Source organism: Chenopodium quinoa, unplaced genomic scaffold (genome assembly GCF_001683475.1).
Source record: "Chenopodium quinoa cultivar QQ74 unplaced genomic scaffold, ASM168347v1, whole genome shotgun sequence".
NCBI classification, from domain to species: Eukaryota; Viridiplantae; Streptophyta; class Magnoliopsida; order Caryophyllales; family Amaranthaceae; genus Chenopodium; species Chenopodium quinoa.
This window is the reverse complement of record NW_018745617.1, coordinates 3095325-3114715: the sequence shown is the minus strand read 5'-3', so window position 1 is coordinate 3114715 and position 19391 is coordinate 3095325.

Here is a 19391-nt window from a genome sequence, read left to right as displayed (position 1 = left end):
AAATGGTTTAATTTACAGCGCGTGGTTAAGAAAAGAAGGACGATTAATCAAAGATAACCTCTTCGTACAAGTCCAACTTTTCGACAAACCTATAGCTCGCAAGAGGAAAGCAAGAGTCATAATGGCAACTCAAGAAGAAGTCAATGAACTTAAGAACCAACTGGCTACTGTGACTCAGACACTTAAGCTTCTCGCACTTAGGATCGACGATCCCGTGAAGCAACAACAAATGGACCTCATGCAAGAGAGTTTAAGCAAGTTGTCTAGTGACTACAAGTTTCAAGAGCTTACATCACAAGGGGTCTCGGTGGACAAAGATCTTCGTCCGCAGAAGTTCAACGCCAACGACATCCCAAAATTCAGAGCAATTGACAACCCTTACTTCCATTTAAGAGCATTTGAAACAATAATGAGTATCAAGGGTATTGATAAGAAAGTCTTCCCTTCTCTTTTCTCACTATCTCTCGAGACCGTTTGCCAACAATTGTTCTTTTCTCTCGAGAAAGAAAAGACCTCTCCTGGGAGTCTATAGCAAACACTTTCGTTGATAGGTACAAGTGCAACATTCAAGTCGAGACTGACCATAGAGAACTTGAAATCCTCAAACAGAAAGAGAATGAAGGCTTCACCTCTTTCTTTAACAAGTGGAGAGAAACCTCAGCTAAAATGATTGAGGTGCCAAGTGAAAAAGAGTCTGTGAGACTGTTTATCAAGAATCTCCAAGAAAAATATTATAAGCATCTTAAATATCAAAATAATCTCCATACCTTTAAGGCTGTTTATGACATTGGGATCAATATTGAAGATGACTTGGCTAAGTCAAAAGCTCCCAACAATAACTCCAACAGTGGCTGGAAAGGAAAGAAGAACGATAATCCTTCTTCTTCCAAAACCGCCCACTCAAATAATGTTAGCACCTTTAATTTAGGAGAAGTCCTTGCCATGAACAACCAAGGACAGAAGAAACCATTTAGGAGGAACTTCACTCCTATTGGCATGAGTTATGACACCGCATTTGATCGATTAAATGCAAAAGGTCTTATAACTCCCATTGGACCATTTGGGGACCCACCAGTCGAGAAGAGGTCGGTTAACTGGAACCCCAACGCACACTGCAAGTATCACCAAGGTAGGGGCCTTTCTACTGAAAGCTGTTGGAAGCTTAAAGAAGCCATCCAAGACCTAATCGACAATAAAAAATTGCCGTTGCCCCCTGCCAGTAAGAAGCCAAGCATCGACAATGCACCTCTAGCTCATACTCTGGCTATCTTCGACGAGGAAAACGAGATTGACCCTTCATCTCTCATTAAACCTGTTGAAGAAACTAATGCCATAGAAAAAGAAGAGGAGACCTTCTTCGATGTCAAAGATAGCCTTCCAGAACCAGCAATAAGGAAGATATACAATTGCTCACACTGTCTATGAAGGAGGCATCGCAACTACTACGTGAAGCTCTCAAAGTTATGAACGAACTCCATAAGAAATATGATGAGCTTCCACTTCCAAAAGAAGAACCTAAAAGAGAATTCACACCAGTGAGAACGACTTATGAGGCAAAGTATTTTCCCTTAAAAGTCACTGAAAAACCCAAGAAGAGCAATAGAATCTACACTCCAATTGGGATCCCATATGCGCAAATGTTCAAAATGCTCTCCGAGAGTGGCGAGGTCAAACCTCTCGAACTGAGACCATTCGAGTCATTAAAAAGGACAGATAGATATTACTGCCAATATCATCAATCAGGGGGGCACACCATAGAAAACTGTTTCAAATTCAAGGATTTGGTACAGAAAATGATTGATGAAAAGAAATTAGTCCAAACCCAACAAGAAGAGGATATAACCATCAATGGAGTTTAAGACAGTGATGAAGAAGATGTCTACCTAAAGGATATAGTGGGACCTTCACCTTCTGTATCATACACCACAGATGACATTTGGGCTGAAGAAGATTCATCAATAGATGTCCTCACAAGATCTGGGAGAATGCAACTTCCCGTTTCATCGCAACCTATGCCCACCGTACAACAAGTTCCCATACCTATCATCAAAGACAATGATATTGTTAAACAGTTTAAGAAGACAAAAGTTGAGATGAATGTGTGGAAACTTCTGGCAACATCTCGAGAACATAGGTTGGCTGTAATGAATGCCTTAGATAAAATCGGGATAGATTCTGACACTACTCCTGAGGGACTAGCCAACTTCCTCACAAGTGACCTTCCTAGTCCGATTAATTTAATCACCTTCTCTGACAAAGATTTACCCCCAGAAGGTGACAGACATTACAAGGCATTAAACCTCACGGTAGTCTGCAAAAGGATGAATGTTCCCATGACTCTTGTAGACAATGGATCGGCTATCAATATCTTTCCACTTAGAACTGCGAGGATACTCGGCATAAGGGATGAAGACTTAACTCCGTCCACATAAGTAATAAGAGCCTACGATAATACTCGTTGTCAAGCTCTTGGAAAAATAACCCTAAATGTAACGGCAGGAGCAATAGAACATGCTACTACTTTTCAAGTAGTAGACATCAAAGCCTCATTCAACTTGTTGTTGGGACGCCCTTGGCTTCATGATCAAGGCCGTCCCTTCATCTCTCCATCAACAAGTAAAAGCCATAATTGGAGGAATTCCAATCACTATCGATGCTTCGCCAATGAGAATAAAATCCATAGAAAATCCAATCATTAATGTGGAGCACGACGAAGATGATGAAGACCTATGGGGCTTTAACGAAGAAGTATCCTTAATCCAGGAGGATGAAAGGACATCTCTTTGCCATGACCCCCATTCCAACATGATTGTCAACACCATGCTGAAGAAACAAGGACACTTCCCTGGGATGACCCTAGGAAAGAAGAAAGGGATCGCAAAATCGCTGGAGTCACCTGGCCTCCCTAAGCTAGATACTTTCGGACTTGGTTTCGAACCGACTCGAAAAGATCTCAAGCGAGCACAGGATAAGTTGAAAGCACGTAGGGATGCTCGCATTCAAAAGAAAGAAATTCCAATGGATCAGTACCCTCTTACGCTTAATGGTCAGTTCATAAAAGAAGGAGAGGACTATACGTGCCATGAATTTCCCGAGCCATTTGTTGTAAACGCCATAAGACAACCAGGATTCGAGATTTTCTTGGATTGCTACTTCACTGATGAAATCCCAACTCCCGTCCACAAGGAGAAAGCACCCCCATGCTTTTACTTTAACGTCATGGGATTACTGTTTGGACGAGCAAAGAATGAGCCAACTTACGAAGAAGATAACTCCTCGCTCATTCAAACCGTCCTACAAAGTGAAAGCTTCGACCCCTCGAAGCTAATTACTCCAGCCGAAGGATCACTACAAGGGTGGCGCAAGACTATCAAAGTGACTACTCCAAGCGGAAAGAAGATATCAATCATGACAGGGCAAGGACCAATGTTCGAAGAGTCGTCTGAGTCAGAGTCTGAGTCAGAGTCTTCCCCTTTAGAGTCTTCTAAGTCTTTAGTAGTAACACCTCCCACTCCTATTTCTTCTCCTAGGATAGTTAGTGATCCAGTCCCTGAGGACATATCACTCTTTGATGTAATGATCTCAGAGTACAATAATATTCTCATTCTCCTTACTTCTTGTGTTCTTCTCTGACCCAAGATGATGAGCACTGCTTAGTTAACGATGAAAAAGACAAAGAAATTATTAAAGCAATGGAAACACTCGAAAAGAAAACACCGGTAATTAAAGAAACTGAAACAGTTGACATCTCGAATGATTCAACTCATAAAAGAGAATTAAAATCGGATTAACATTGAATAAACAAGAAAGAACCGATTTAATTAACTTGCTTAAAGAATTTGTCGATGTATTTGCTTGGTCATATGAAGATATGTCAGGCATTAATAGAGAAATAGCTCAACACACTATACCACTAATTCCAGGACCCGTAAAACAAAAGTTGCGTCGAATGAAACCCGACGTAGCACTTAAAATAAAAGAATAAGTTCAAAAACAAATAACTGCAGGTTTCATCAAGGTATCCAAATACCCCGAATGGGTTGCCAACGTCGTCCCAGTTCCAAAGAAAGACGGAAGGGTAAGGATGTGTGTCGACTATCGAGATCTAAATAAGGCAATTCCAAAGGACGACTTCCCTTTGCCACACATCGATATGCTGGTAGACAACACAGCAAATCACGCGCTTCTCTCATTCATGGATGGATACGCAGGGTATAACCAGATTCTAATGGCAGAAGAAGACATGGAGAAAACAACCTTTATAACACCATGGGGCACTTACTGCTACACGATAATGCCATTCGGGTTGAAAAACGCGGGTGCTACTTACCAACGTGCAGCAACTGCCTTACTCCATGACATGATGCACAAATAAGTCGAGGTATATGTCGACGACATGATTGTAAAATCAAAAGACCGTCCAGGCCATCAAATAGCCTTAAGGAAATTCTTCAAAAGGCTAACAAAATATAACATGAGGTTGAATCCATCAAAATGTGCTTTTGGAGTCACCTCAGGCAAGCTCTTGGGATACGTCATAAGCTCTAGAGGAATAGAAGTAGATCCAACCAAGATTAAAGCAATCATGTCAATGCCATCGCCCAAGACCGAGAAACAAATTCGAGGATTTATTGGCCGGTTGCAATGTATTAGTAGGTTCATATCAAAACTAACGACGATATGTGAACCAATCTTCAAGAAGCTCAAGAAAAATGTACCTATAATATGGGATGATGAGTGTCAAAAAGCCTTTGAAAAGATCAAAGCCTATCTCGCAAATTCTCCCGTATTAGCGCCAGCACTTCCCGAAATACCTCTTAGGTTATACTTGATGGTTATCAAAGAGACAATGGGAGCCATGCTAGCACAAGAGGTAGAAGGCAAAGAAAACGCAATCTATTACCTAAGTAAAAAGATGCTCGAATACGAAACACACTATACACCGCTCGAGAAATTGTGCCTCGCCTTGGTGTGGGCCACAACTAAGTTAAGACATTACATGTTGGTACATACCGTTTTCGTAGTCTCCCGATTGGATCCACTCAAGTACCTGTTCGAGAAATCTACACTCAATGGACGCATATCAAGATGGATAGTCAACCTAGCCCAGTTCAATGTACGGTTTATGCCACAAAAAGCCATTAAAGGATCCGTGGTGTCAAACTTTCTAGCAGATTTTCCAATAGAAGACTCGACACCAATACAGGACAATGAATTTCCAGATGAAGACTTAATGGTCACTGAAGATGATAATTGGACCTTGTATTTTGACGGAGCCTCAAACCAAAAGGGATGTGGCGTCGGAGTGCTACTAGTATCACCTAAAGAAGAGCACGTTCCAATCTCAATAAAGCTTGATTTCGACGTTACCAACAACGCTGCTGAATATGAAGCATGCGTGGTAGGCCTTGAAACAGCTTTGGCATCGGGAGTAAAGAAGTTAAGGATATTCAGAGACTCTTCTTTGATCATCAATCAGATATCTAAAAGGTGGAAAGTAAGGAGCAAAAGCCTAGCCCCTTACCAAACCTATCTAGAAACTCTTACCGATCAGTTAGAGAAGGTAGAATACACATATCTACCTAGAGAAGAAAACCAATTTGCTGATGCCTTGGCAAGATTAGCCTCAATGGTTAGGATTCCCAAGGAAATCGAGCAAATGCCTCTAACTATCGAAAAAAGGCACAAACCAGCATATATCCAGGCTATAGAAGACGACGACTTAGTCCAAGGCGAAGAAGAAGAACCGTGGTACACAGACATACTCAACTATGTCACAAATGGTGAATGCCCTCCTCATGCTGACAAAATAGCAAAGCGAGCATTAAGACTTTTGGCTTCTCAATATGTACTCATAGACAATGAGCTACATAAAAGGGTACCTAAAGGTCGAGCTCTCCTATGTGTAGGAAAGGTGGATGCACAAAGATTAATGAAAATAGTTCACGAAGGAATCTGTGGCACTCATGTAAATGGAAAAATGTTACTCCAGAAAATAATGCGAGAAGGATATTATTGGACTACAATGAATAGGGATTGCCATCAATACGTAAAAAGATGCCCTAAGTGCCAAATTTATGCCAATTTACAACATGTCCCTCCATCTTTGCTCTACACCTACACATCGCCATGGCCATTCTCTACATGGGGAATTGACATAATTGGCAAAATCACTCCCCCAGGAACAGGAGGCCACGAATTTATTCTAGTAGCAATCGATTACTTTACGAAGTGGGTCGAAGCGCAATCATACGCTAAACTCACTGCAAAACATGTAGCACTCTTTATCGAGAGAAATATTATTTGTCGATATGGAGTCCCACATGAAATGATAAGTGACAATGGAACTCACTTTCAAGCCGAATGTGAAGAATTGCTACAAAAATACGGCATTTAACATCATCAATCTTCCCCTTATAGACCTCAAGCAAACGGAGCAGTCGAGGCAGCTAATAAAAATCTAAAGACTATCATCGAGAAAATGACAGAAAATTATAAGGATTGGCCTGACAAGCTTCACTTCGCATTGTGGGGTTATTGCACGTCAATCCGTACATCAACGGGAAATACGCCATTTTCCTTAGTATATGGAATGGATGTCGTACAACCTGTCGAACTAGAAATACCATCTCTACACATTGCGTTAGAGAGTAAACTCGATGAAGCAGAATGGACTAGGGCAAGATATGAAGAATTGATTCTACTCGACGAAAAACGACTAGAAGCTCTACATCACACTCAGTGTTACCAAACTCGTATGGCTAGGCATTTTAATAAGAAGGTCAAGACAAGAAATATCAAAGTAGGAGATTTGGTATTAAAATCACTAAGGAAAAATGTTTTAGACCCAAGGGGAAAATTTAGACCTAACTGGTCCGGCCCCTACATTGTCAAAACAATCCTGTCAGGAGGTGCAGCGAAACTAACTGATATGGATGGCAATGAATTCTCAAACATGACTAATCTTGACCAACATAAAAAATACTACCCATAATTACTTGAGTAGGATACTCAAGAGAGCTACGTTCGGCCTGATTCCTTACGAAAGGATACGTAGGCAACCCTTTACGGGTGCGGCCACTTTATTTTTCGACATCTCCGCGTTCCAAAATCAATTAAAAAGTCAACAGAAAATTGGCGAATTATTGGCGTCGCAAAACAGAGCCTGGCGGCGGCCAGAAGTCATCAGCGCCAGCCGATGGAATTGGCGCCTGGCGCCAGACTTCAATTGCAGGCGCCAAATTCCAATGACTAGCGCCAATTTAGGAATAAAATCTGGGCGAATTTCGGTGTTTTTCGGAAAATTTTCGACTTCCGTACTCGAGGAATTTCTGGAAAATTAATTTTTTCGATTTTCATTGCTTTAATAAAATAAATTTAAATTAAAACAATTTAATTGAAAGCTAAAATTTCATTAATAAAATAAAATTTCATTATTGATTGAATTTAAATAAGGCTGAAATAAATTAACTTTAAATAAAAATAACAATCTAAGTCTAATAAATCTAAAGCTAAGCAACGCTTTTAATCTTTCTTTTCCTTTATAGCTCTTTTCCAATTCTTTTCGGCTTCCTCCTCTTCATCCATCACTTTAGCTAGTAGGCATCCTTTAGAGGACCTACATTCAATATTGGAGTATATGGTCTCCCCTTTAGCTAGCACTCCATGCTTCTTTTCCACCCAAACTTTTTTGTCTGTGGTGTTAGCTTTCCTTTTTCCTTTGTCTTTGGTAGTATTTTTCTTCTTAGGAATTGTAGGTGTTTTGAATTCAATTCTTGAACCTAAGCGTTCTTTGGCAGGAGTCACCCTGTCACCTAGACGATTCTTCACATCGGTTCTACCCTGATCAATCGAAAATTTCTTCAGCAACCACTTCTTTACATCATTGGGCAAAGAAGGAGGAACCTTTTGGGTAATCACTTCCCATAAAGGTCTAACATTCTAGTAAACATCAAATCTGGCTACTTCTTGAGAAATAGGGTACTCAAAGGGAGGACGAAGATCCCCGGAAGGAATATTTTGAAGCAAGTCGTATTGTCTTTTTACCGTGCAGGGATAATAATAAGTAACACGAGACAAGCTTGGAAGACGGCAGAAAGGTTGCTTGTTAACACCAACCATCCTTTCTATTTTCCACCATGGGACGACCCACTTGATAGCAAAATCACGTGATTCAAATACTTTTCTCCACCCATGGCGCCCGATTTTAGGGATGCGCTTCTTCCTCCTCACGAAGCAATTGGGAGTATATTTTTCAATATCGTCCGGAGGGCTAATTAATCCTAGCCTCTCCATTAGCCACATCTGTAAAAAAAAAATTGCAATGCAAATAAATTATTACAATACAAAAATATATTTTTTGATTTCTGTAATTAAAAATATTATTTTTCTACCTGTAATAAAATTGGAGAACCGCGAAGAGGCGCTTTTGGGTCCCTTTTCAATTCATCTAGACTAATCATAGTCTCTCCAACTATTAATGGCATTGGATTTCTCCCTGATTCAATTTGTTCTAAAACAGTGGTTATAATTGATTGACCCTCATTATTTTTACCACTACTAAGAAAAAATTGATTGAGCATGCAAAATAAGAACGCCCTTCTTCTGTATATATGAAAAGATTCAGAAAGAGGTTTACCAAAATAATGGCGTGCGAATTCTTTCAAATTAACTATGTTGCCATTCACTATTTTTGATAAATCCCTTTCCTTTAAATTAAAGAAGCGCTCAAAATCCTTATAATAGTATGTATCTACTCTAGGGATTATTACGAGGTCTATTGCAGGGAAGCCTAAAATAGCACCAAATTCCTCTGGCAAAGGGCTAATCTCATCATACCCTATTCTGAAACAATGAGTATCAACATTCCAAAATTCTAGAGCAGTATGTATGAAGTCTAGGTCTAGATTTACCCCTTTGATGCCATAAATTCCCCAAGTGAAATAAATCTAATTCTTTTCTGTCTCTAGCATTAAGAGATCGACACCATTCATGAGTGTACTAGGTGAAGGTTTTAGTGGCTAAAGACATGATTATTATTTTTTCTAAAGAAGAGAATAATCTTATTCGCTGGAATTATGAGAAGAATCGGCTGGGCAGGGGGCTATTTATGCACAAATTGCAAAGATTTTTAATCAGAATGAAACACAGAGTCAGCGTCAATTGGCGTCAAACACCCGTGATTGGCGCCAACCGCCAGAGCTTGGCGCCACACGCTAAGTGTAGCGCCTGGCGCCACACGCCATAGTGTGGCGCCAGCTGGCGCAAAGTCACCAAGACAGCCGCGCGTACTCAGCTTGCGTTTTTAATATTAAACTCGAGTTGGTTAATGACTTTATGGCTCCGTTTAATTCTCATTAAACACCCTTCTTCTTTTTTTTTATCCTTTTCTTAATTAATTAAATATAGCTATTATTTTTTTAATTTATATTATTCTTTTTGGACTTTATTTTAAACCAAACACCCCACATTCTATTTAATTTTTTCCTTTTTTATTTTTTCTTTTTTGGGGGAGAGAGTCGGATACCCTCCATCAATAATAAAACTGACGGAATTTTTTGCGCAAAATTGTTGTCACACTTTTCTTGCACACACAAACATACACACAACAATAAATAAATTCATAATAATACAAAATGTGTCTAAATAATGAGTCAAAGGCAAAGTTCTATAAAAAAGTCAAAATAAAATATAGGAACAAACTACGGTGCCGGAGGACGTAGGCCCATCATGTCATAAAATTGCGCCGTACGAGGAGTCGCCTCTCCACCGGCTCCAGCTCGAGCTCCAGCACCAGCTCCAGTCTCCGTAGGAGGAGGAAGACTCAAGATAGGACCACTCCAGCCAGGATCAACCTGAGGCTGAGGCCGCGGAGGCTGCTGCGATGACGAGCCCACCTCGTACATCCCACCACCTCTGAAAGCCGAAGTAGCCTCTCCTACCGGTGCAGTGTGACCACCCTCAGAAGAAGATCCCGAGCCCTCTGCAACGTCGGCTCGAGCAGCCTCAGAGCGACCGCCTCTACCCCCTGACGAAGTCCGACGACGTCTCGAGCTAGACCTCGCTGGATCCCTCCGCCCCTCAGGTCTCGTACGGGTGTGAGAAGCGATAGGCTGGCTCTGCAAAAAGAGTTAAATCAGAAACAAAGTAAAATTGAAGTAGCAATGCAAAAATAATGAGTAAAGAAAGGCTACCTCTCGGACGACATCATCCCGACGACAGGTGGTCGCGTTCCTCTTCCGAACGAGCTGGCTCCAGAAGGCATCTATGCATCGTGCCATAGCCGAAACCACCTCGCGTGAAAACTGTCAGAAAAAATAAGTCAGTAAAAATGCATGATATATGAACACAAAATTCTGAAAAAAAACTAGGCTTACTCGAGTCTGGTGGCGAGGAATCGAACGCTCTACGAAGCGCTCGCCCTCGGGAGCTGGAGAAATCATCTCCTCGATCGGCCCGTACATCCCCTGGTAGTGTATAGACATACGGGGTGGCACGAACTCAGCAGCACCATCCTAATAAAGCAAAAAAAAATCAGTAAAGCATTACTTGGGGGCTACTTAGCGAAAAATAAAAAGCTAAGAATCTTACCCTCACATCCTCAGCCGGTACAGGGGCTGGAGCTAACAAAGCTAGTAGCTCCTCAGCATAACACCGCCCAAGGATCACATGGGACCGCCAAGGGGTACCAGCTCCCTCATACATGCTCGACAACCGCGCCTCATCGAACATATGACATGGTGGAGCGGCAGGAACGACGAAGACATCAGAAGAGTGCTGTCTAGCGATCCTCTCTCCTAAGTACGCGACCGCTCCATAGGTCCCCAGAAAATAGCGACGCTCAGCAGAGTATTGTGCGGCTAATCCAGGGACTGTCCAACCGCCCCACGTTCGGTATACCACCTCAGGTCCCTATAAAAAGCATCAATCAGGCAAAAATATATCTAAAACACCGCGGAAAAGCAAGATAAAGAATAAAAGACGTACCGAGATGATTCAGCTCCGGACCCGTGCAGTAGACATGTCCACGTGGTGGCCGCCCCAAGAGGCGCTCACTGGAAATCCCCTCGGCGATGGTCTCGCCGGCGCAACGGAAGGAAAATACTCGTAGAACCAGATCTACAAGGAGTTAAAAGTGTGAGTAAATGCTAACTAATATGTAGGGCTAAACTTTATAGGGAATAATGTTTACCTCTACGACCTTCCAAAAAGCAGACAAAGCGACATTCGTCTTAAAGGACCGGTGACGACACGGGTCCCTCAGCGCACGAACGAAGTCAGCATACGCCAAGCTGGCCCAGTCATAAGTCCCGATCCGCTGGAGATCACGGACAGCAGGAAGGTAGTAAAGCAATGCCCTACTACCCTTGTCAGGAGAGAATGTCCCTGACAACAACATCAGCACAAAGATGCGCACCCGCTGCTCTCGGGTGGTCGCATCGTCGTTAAGAGCCGTTGCCAGCGTCGAGCGGCGAATTCCCGTAGCACTGAACTGAGTCGCCTCGACCTCAGCTCGAGCCCGAATAGCGATTGGCCCCAACAACTCCTCGACCTCTAAAGAGAAGACGTCCATCCCACCGTCAAACGGCAGTGGCACAGAAGTGAACTCCAGTCCTGTGATGAGACTGAAGTCCGTAGGGGTGACCATCATCTCGCCCCAAGGGAAATGAAAGGTGTTGGTGGTGTCCCAGAAGAACTCCACCAAAGCGCGCACTACGTGATGACCCCCGCTGGAGGCGACCATAGCCTCAGAGGTCTCAAACAGAGTAGCTAACCCACAAGACTCCCATAGGAGCCTCGTCTCAGGATCCTTGGAGATGTGCATCCTGTATAAATCGCCTAAACCGTCACAGCCAGAGCCGTGATGCCGTGTCCTCCCGGGCTCGGTACCCTGTCTCACCCTCTCGGAAATGTGTTGGACAGGGGTGAAGAACAGACTCCGCTCGTCCCATTCCGGAAGCCGACCGAGTGAAGTGGACGGCGTGGCATCGTCCTCTACGGGCTCATGCTCCCGTCTAGTGTTTCGGGACCGTGAACCCGAGCCTCGTTGTCTATTCATGCTATATTGTGCAGAATCATCATAAATTAAAGTTCTATAGTATCTAAGGTTCGCCTAGCCGCATGATACTATGTTCGCAAAAAACAGAGTACGTAGTACTAAAACAGAGCACAAATTCAAATTGAGCATGACAACATTTTTTTCAAGCAATCAAGCAATTTTTTGCAATACTATAGTAATTATTGTGACAAATTGGACAAGAATTGCTAGCAAAAACATCAAGAACGAGTCACATTGTTCTTCACGACCTTAAGAGGTCCAACAATGGCAAATTGCTCATTTCTTCACCAAATTGAGTCAAAAAAGTCTCAAATTACTCCCAAGGCAATATACAAACATAATCAAGCAAATTCATGGCATAAAACTTGACAAACAAAGCAAATTGAGCATTATAAATTTCGAATTTTCATGAAATTCGTGAATAAACATGCCAAGAATTCATAAAAACTAATGTGATTTTGAAGAAAACTTACATAGATCATGAAAATAGATGAGAAGAGCTTTTATTTGCAACAAATTTGAGTGAATTCGGTTGAGAAACGAGCAAGCAATGAGTAATTAAAGCTTTCGGTTTCCTCGAGCAGTTTCGCGACAAACAGAGCAGCGAAATGAAGAGAAATTGGGTATTTAAAGAAATTCTCGTGCTGGCGCCAGTCCCTATGCATTGGCGTCACAAGTTGGGCTTGGCGCCTGGCACCAACATCAGCGCCTGGCGCTAACGCCTAATAGCTGGCGCTGATGGTTTTTCAGCGACGCCAAAGCATCCAGCCACCTGATGAGGTTGTGCTAGCCTTCTGCAACATATTTTGGGTTCCTTGGTACGCCAGTTAGCCCCTCTAAGCAATTTGACATGATTTAGTAATCGGCTTGATTACATAAAGTGATCGACCTGATAAGAGATCGTCTCACTTAGCTTAAAGCGCCTAAGCATTGGCTCATTAGCAAAAGGCACCGACATACAGGTTCAAAGCAACAAGAGCGCCGACGTACAGGCATAGCGGAAGCAAAGTTCAGGCGAACTTTTTAAAGATCGACAGGCGTGGATCTTCGGTAATTTCCTTTGGAAAATTATCGCATCAAATGAGGATGACTTCAAGAGAAGATATCTTCGACAACGTTCCCTAGCTTGCGGAGAGTTGTCACGAGCAACTGAGGATTATTTCAAGCGAAATAATCTTCGATGATATTCCCTATGATGTGGAATATTGTCAATGCGGATGAGGATTGTTTCAAGAGAAATTATCTTCGATAATGTTCCCTAGGATGTGGAATATTATCATTGCGGAGAGGATAGTTTCAGGCGAAGCAATCTTCTAATTTGGAAGCAGTTACAGGCGTAGCGGTTTTCAAGCGAGATGGCATTCTCTAGCTTGCAGGAGGTCATCAAAACAGTAAAGCGGCAGCAAATCGGTTACTTTCAGAGACGTGTGCTCGACGGTGCAAGATACGCGTTTCTTAACTCTTTTATCTGTTTAACTAACGATAGTTTTACAGGTATCGGCGTTACAAAAGTGATTTAGGATCACAGAACGTTCTGAATCATTCTCCGTCCCTATCGCTACTTTGACTTTTGTTTTCGAAACTTGCGTTTCTCCAAACTCAGTCAAAGTGGGGGCTTCTGTAGACACCCATTTGTGTCTCCCCAAAACCAAACCCGGTGATGAGTACCTTTCACATCGAATAATAATCGAATGAAACGAAAGTGTGGAAAGGTCTAGTGTTGCGGAAAGTTTTATTTTTCTTTTCCCTTCTCTCTGTTTTTGAAAACTTTATTTTAAGAAAACAGCCAATCCAGTTTGGTTGGTCCATGATATAGGTCTAATAGTGATGTAGTTGGATGGGGCTTGCAAAGACCTTTCCAACGATATATTATAAGCCCAATTCCGATGAATATTAAGGAAGTTATGGCCAATTTACTAAACTGGGCCCGGTTTGAGCTTTATATACGGCCCAATGATCTAGGGGAGGGTCTAATATGATTTATCATTTCGAATGCAATTAGGAATGGTTTTAGTCTTCTAGATTCTTCTAGAAGGTTCTTTTCATTCCTAATTCAATTAGCATTGATAAGTTGACTTTGTTGACTTTTCAGAGTTTTAATTAAAATCAAATAGCATTTTCGAAGGAATTATATTATTTTATTTTCCAGTACGGTAAACTTATCGGATTTTCGAAAACGCGTTGAAATCAAGCTTGGCGTCCAACCCCAGGCCTTGGCGCATGGAACCAGGCTTGGCGCCTGGCGCTAGTGCTGGCGCCTGGCGCCAGCTAGCCAGGGTTAGCGTCAGCTCTGTTTTCTGAGCGTCATACTCTGTTTTGTTAATTTATCTTTTTTGGCTGATTTTCTCTATAAATATCGTATTAAAAACTCCGTTTTCATTCACCAATGATCATCATCTACATTCATTCATTCACCAATTGAATCATTCATCTCTCTTAAACATTCAATTCTTTCTTACTTTGCTTTTTTAATACAAAATTCCGCATTCGCAAGACTTAGATACACCTAGCCATATTCGAAGTTGCCTTCGCCCTAGACGTGAAAGGTTTTAATTTCTGAGGGTTTGGTCCCAGATCTCTCTTTCCATTATTTGATTTAATTGTTGATTTATTATTTTCCTTTGAAGTTACTAACGTGTGTATTTTGTAATTAGAAAGAGGTACGAGGCATCAAAGTAAGTGCTTTAATGGTTTTAATTGATATTATGATGTAGACATCATGTTTATATCGTTATTATGATATTCCTAGTATCATGTCTAGGGTAACTTCAATATCAAATATGCTTATTATGATTCCTGCGATGCTTTCTATGTTCTTCCTAATATTTATGATTGTTAGTATCATGTTAGGGTTAAAGATTTGATTTTTATTGCTTAGTGACATGCTAGGGTTTGTTATTAATCTTGTTAGTATCATGCCTAGGATCTTGCTATTATTATGCTTTAACATGAACATGATTATGATTATAATTATTATAATTTATGATGATTGTGAATATAATTATTATTGTTATTTTGATGATGATTATTTTATTTATGATTATTTATTATGTTGTTTGATACATTATTTATTGTTATTGCTTGATCACCTTTTATTGCATGTTTAAAGGGAATTGGTACTTGTAATCACGCTTAATAAGATATTTAATAATCTTGTTTAGGGTTAATTTCGATTATAATTCAAGTGATCGCCAATAATAGTTTATTTGTGCATTAAATTCAACCAACATAGATAAACAGGTTTAGGATTAATCTTATTGATTGCATGTTCATTAAAAAGCGCACATGAATACGAGCAGAATAAAGTAGAGGCCTATTATTAGGGCAGGTTCAATCTCTTTTAGGTTGGATTTGTACCATCATCCCCGAACCCTTATTTGGTTCTAGACCTTATGGAGTTGACGATCTCTTGGATCGTTAAGGGGTGTAACCTTCACCTCGTGAACGGTTTACAAGTTCCTTAAAAACTTGTTGGCGACTCTCTTGCTCTATCTTCTTCCCTTTTGGACGCCACCATACTTTAGTGTATGATCACAGTGGGGTTCAAGCTAGTGGGATTTTAAAGGCTTGAAATTATTCCCTACAACAGTGGGGTTCAAGTTAGGGGTAATGCTTAAAATATTCCCTACACTCCCACATTGTTGAAATATCAAAAAGGAGGGGTTGTTTTTCCTTTAAATACCCAAGGCTTGCCTTGGGGATCAGAATTGATTGCAAGAGTTGAGCTATAAAAAAAGACATCTGCATTGAGAAAACTTTAAACAGAGATCCTCTTGTTAATAGTGTTAACATTACCCTAGCGGGTAATATTAACCAAGTTTGGGAGTTTGGGTGGACTACATTGGAGGAGTCGCGTTTGAGGCTCTAGCTCCGTTCGTGAGTTTGTGTTCGTGCTAAGTGGAAAACACACTTCAAGGGTATGAACATCTTTTCCCTCCACTCTCTATCTCCCTCCCTCCTTTATGTGTTTATTGCTTTATTGATTATATGCATGTTTTGCTTTAGTCGCTTTAATTTGTGTATCTCGTCCAAGGGAGGATTATGGTTCCGAGCTATGTTCGCACACCGTAGAACCCATCACACATACTCACAACATCAACTCTCTCTTTTATTTTCTTATTATTTTGTGCAAATTAAAGGGAATTGGTGGTTGTATTAAGGTTAAATGTGATCATGGGATGGGCCTTGCCTAAAAGCTTCGCCCATTTTAGGCTGGCAAGGCCGAAGTTCAGGCAAAAAAGCGTTTTCCCAGTGCCCGAGCCCATTGAGATGACCTAAGAATTTCGCTAGGTATTTCAAACCAAACAAATCGGGATTTTTGGGCTAAAATTTTAATTAGAAATTAGTTTTTCGGGTTGTCTAAACCCATTTACTTTTTTGAAAATCGGGTTAGGCCGAGCCTAAATTTTTCAAGCCAAAAATTCTCCCAAACCCAAGTATTTTTGGGCTAGGAAATCTAATTAACGTGTGCTTTATCATTTTTTTTGGAGCATAAAGTGTCTCAATGTATCTCATCTGTGATATGCCTATTTACTCCACATATCCTTTTTTTTAATTACCCCATAGAGTAAATAAAGTTCATTTATTAGAAATAATACAAAAATTATACACAAAAGATTGCAAGTGAGGTTGATGAGATGAGAGAGGACATGTGGGTTGTAAGAAATTTAACCAAATAGAACAATGAAGAAATCTCAAAAGTAAACTTCAATATGGGACAAATAAAAAGAAATTGTATGAATTATTGAATACTTGTCAATTGAAATGTAGAGGTTCTTTGTAAATAGGATGAAGAATGAACTTGGTTGGAGCTCTTAACCTTCACAACTTTTATAGTCTAGTATTTACAATGAAGATATTTGGGAGTAAGAAGGAACGATAAGGGAATTTTCACACCCAAGCACTTCACTTGGCAAAATTTGAATCTTAGACCTCAAGAATATCTATGAGCTAGGTAAGAGTTTTTTTTTTTTTTTTTTTTTTTTTTTTTTTTTTTTTTTTTTTTTTTTTTTACCAAATGAGCAGATTTTGCTTAATATTAAATTATACTCCTTTATTTTACAATAACTTAACTAATACACCTCTCAGTATTGTCCATTCCTTAATATAAACAAACAGAAGACCGTATCAAATAGAGAATTGGTGCCTCAAATTCGAGGAAATTGGCTCTCTAATTAGGAGTATATGGGAGAAGAGTGCAGTATAGGGATCAAGTATGTTCATTGTGGAACCAAAACTACGTGAGCTTAGACCATTGATAAGAAAGTGGTGTGTGAAGTATAAAAAATTCTGGGGGATTAATTGGGCTAATATTTCAGAAACTCTCGAACAAGAAGCAATGAGGATAAGCACTCTGGAGGAAGGTAATGAATTTTTGCATACGTTTAATTCTAGTATTAGCAAAATTGATGTGGATTTTTTATATTGGAAACAAAGGCTAAAAAAGGAATGGGTTAAAAAAAGGGGATGTGTCTTCCAAACTGATGTTTTCTCAAGTCAAACAAAGACAAAAGAGGAATGATATTTATATGCTTAAGGACTCTAGTAATAGGTGGGTTGAAGGGAAGGAAAACGTGACTAAAGTGGTGGTTGATTTTCTAAAAGAAGTGTATGATCCTAGCTTTAGTGGTAATGAAGAGGAGGAAATTAATCTTGTTCTAAGGGAATTAGAGTTACCTTGCATTACGGAGTCAGAGAAAAGAATTTTTGAGCAAAGGATTACTCCGGAAGAGATTAAAACAACCATGTTTAGTATCAAAAATGACAAATCTTCGGGGCCGGATGGGTTTAATGCAGAATTTTTTAAACAACACTGGGACACTATTGGGGAATCAGTGGTGAAGGGGATTACCAGTTTTTTTTTTAATAGTGGCTTCTTGTTAAAATCTTGGAATCAATCAATCCTTGTTATGATTCCAAAAGTGGATAATCCGGAAGAGGTTGGGCACCTAAGACCCAAAAGTCTTTGTAATACAATTTACAAATGCATCTCGAAGTGTATGGTCAATAAGATCAAACAGGTCTTACCAAATTTAATTTCGGAATACCATCACGCTTTTGTGCCAGGAAGGCATATGGCGGATAATACACTACTAAGCCATGAAATCATAAATCTCATAAACAAAAGGAAAAAAGGGCAAGATTTAGGGGTGATTAAAATGGATATGAGAAAGGCTTATGATCGAGTGAGATGGGATTTTTTAGCCATTGTTTTAAGGAAATATGGATTCCCGGAGCATTGGATCTCTTTATGCTCCCAATGTTTCTCTATGGTTTCGTATTAGGTTCTTATTAATGGAAACACCTCGGAAATCTTTAAACCAAAGTGTGGGCTTCGACAGGGAGACCCACTATCTCCATACCTTTTCCTGTTTTGTATGGATATACTCTCGAGGATGCTCAAAATTGGAGAGGATATTAATCTTTTCAAAGGTATTAAAATTGCGAGAAATGCTCCAAGAATTAGTCACTTATTCTTTGCAGATGACGCACTCTTGTTTTTTCAAGCCTCAAATAAGGCATGCCATGAAGTGGTGTCGACTATTCAGAGGTTTTGTCGAATTTCAGGGGAGCAAATAAACCTCAACAAATCTTTTGTCAAGTTTAGCCCAAGCACTTCAAATCAAGATAAGTTGGCATTTAAGAACATTCTAAGGATGAGAGATATGGAGAACCTAGATACTCATCTAGGGTGCTTATTGACTTAAAAGGTAACAAGAGCTCGAACTTTTTATATGTGGTAGATAAAATCGCTATGGGAATTATGGCTTGGAACTCCTGTAAGCTCTCTTTCTCCTTAAAGATTATTTAAGCAAATACGGTTTTAATAGCAATGGTTGCTCATGTGAAGAATAGCTTCAAGCTACCATAAAGCATTGTCTCTAAAATAGAGAGCTTAATATATAACTTTCTTTGGGGAAATAAGGGTAACAAGGGAATACACTAGGTTAGGAAGAGCATTGTTCAACTTCCCCGTGGAACGGGAGGTTTGGGAGTAAGAAACGTAGATGTCCTAAATGATACTCTACTCATGAAACAATCGTGGAGAATGCATAATAACCCACAACTAGTAGCAAAAGTGTTCTCTACAAAGGGTGGATCGATGCTCAAAACTGGAAGATTACAAAAAGGTAACAACAGAAATATGTCATGGGGGATGAGGAGTATTCGTAAGAGTGAAGTACATTTTATGAAGGGGCGTGCATGGAAAGTTGGAAATGGAGCAAAAATAGGAGTGCTCAAAGATATATGGGTGAATGGTAGAATATCAAAAGCCAATTCGGAGGTTACTCTGAGACAAGCAATGACTTGGAAGGTCGACAGATTTATTAAC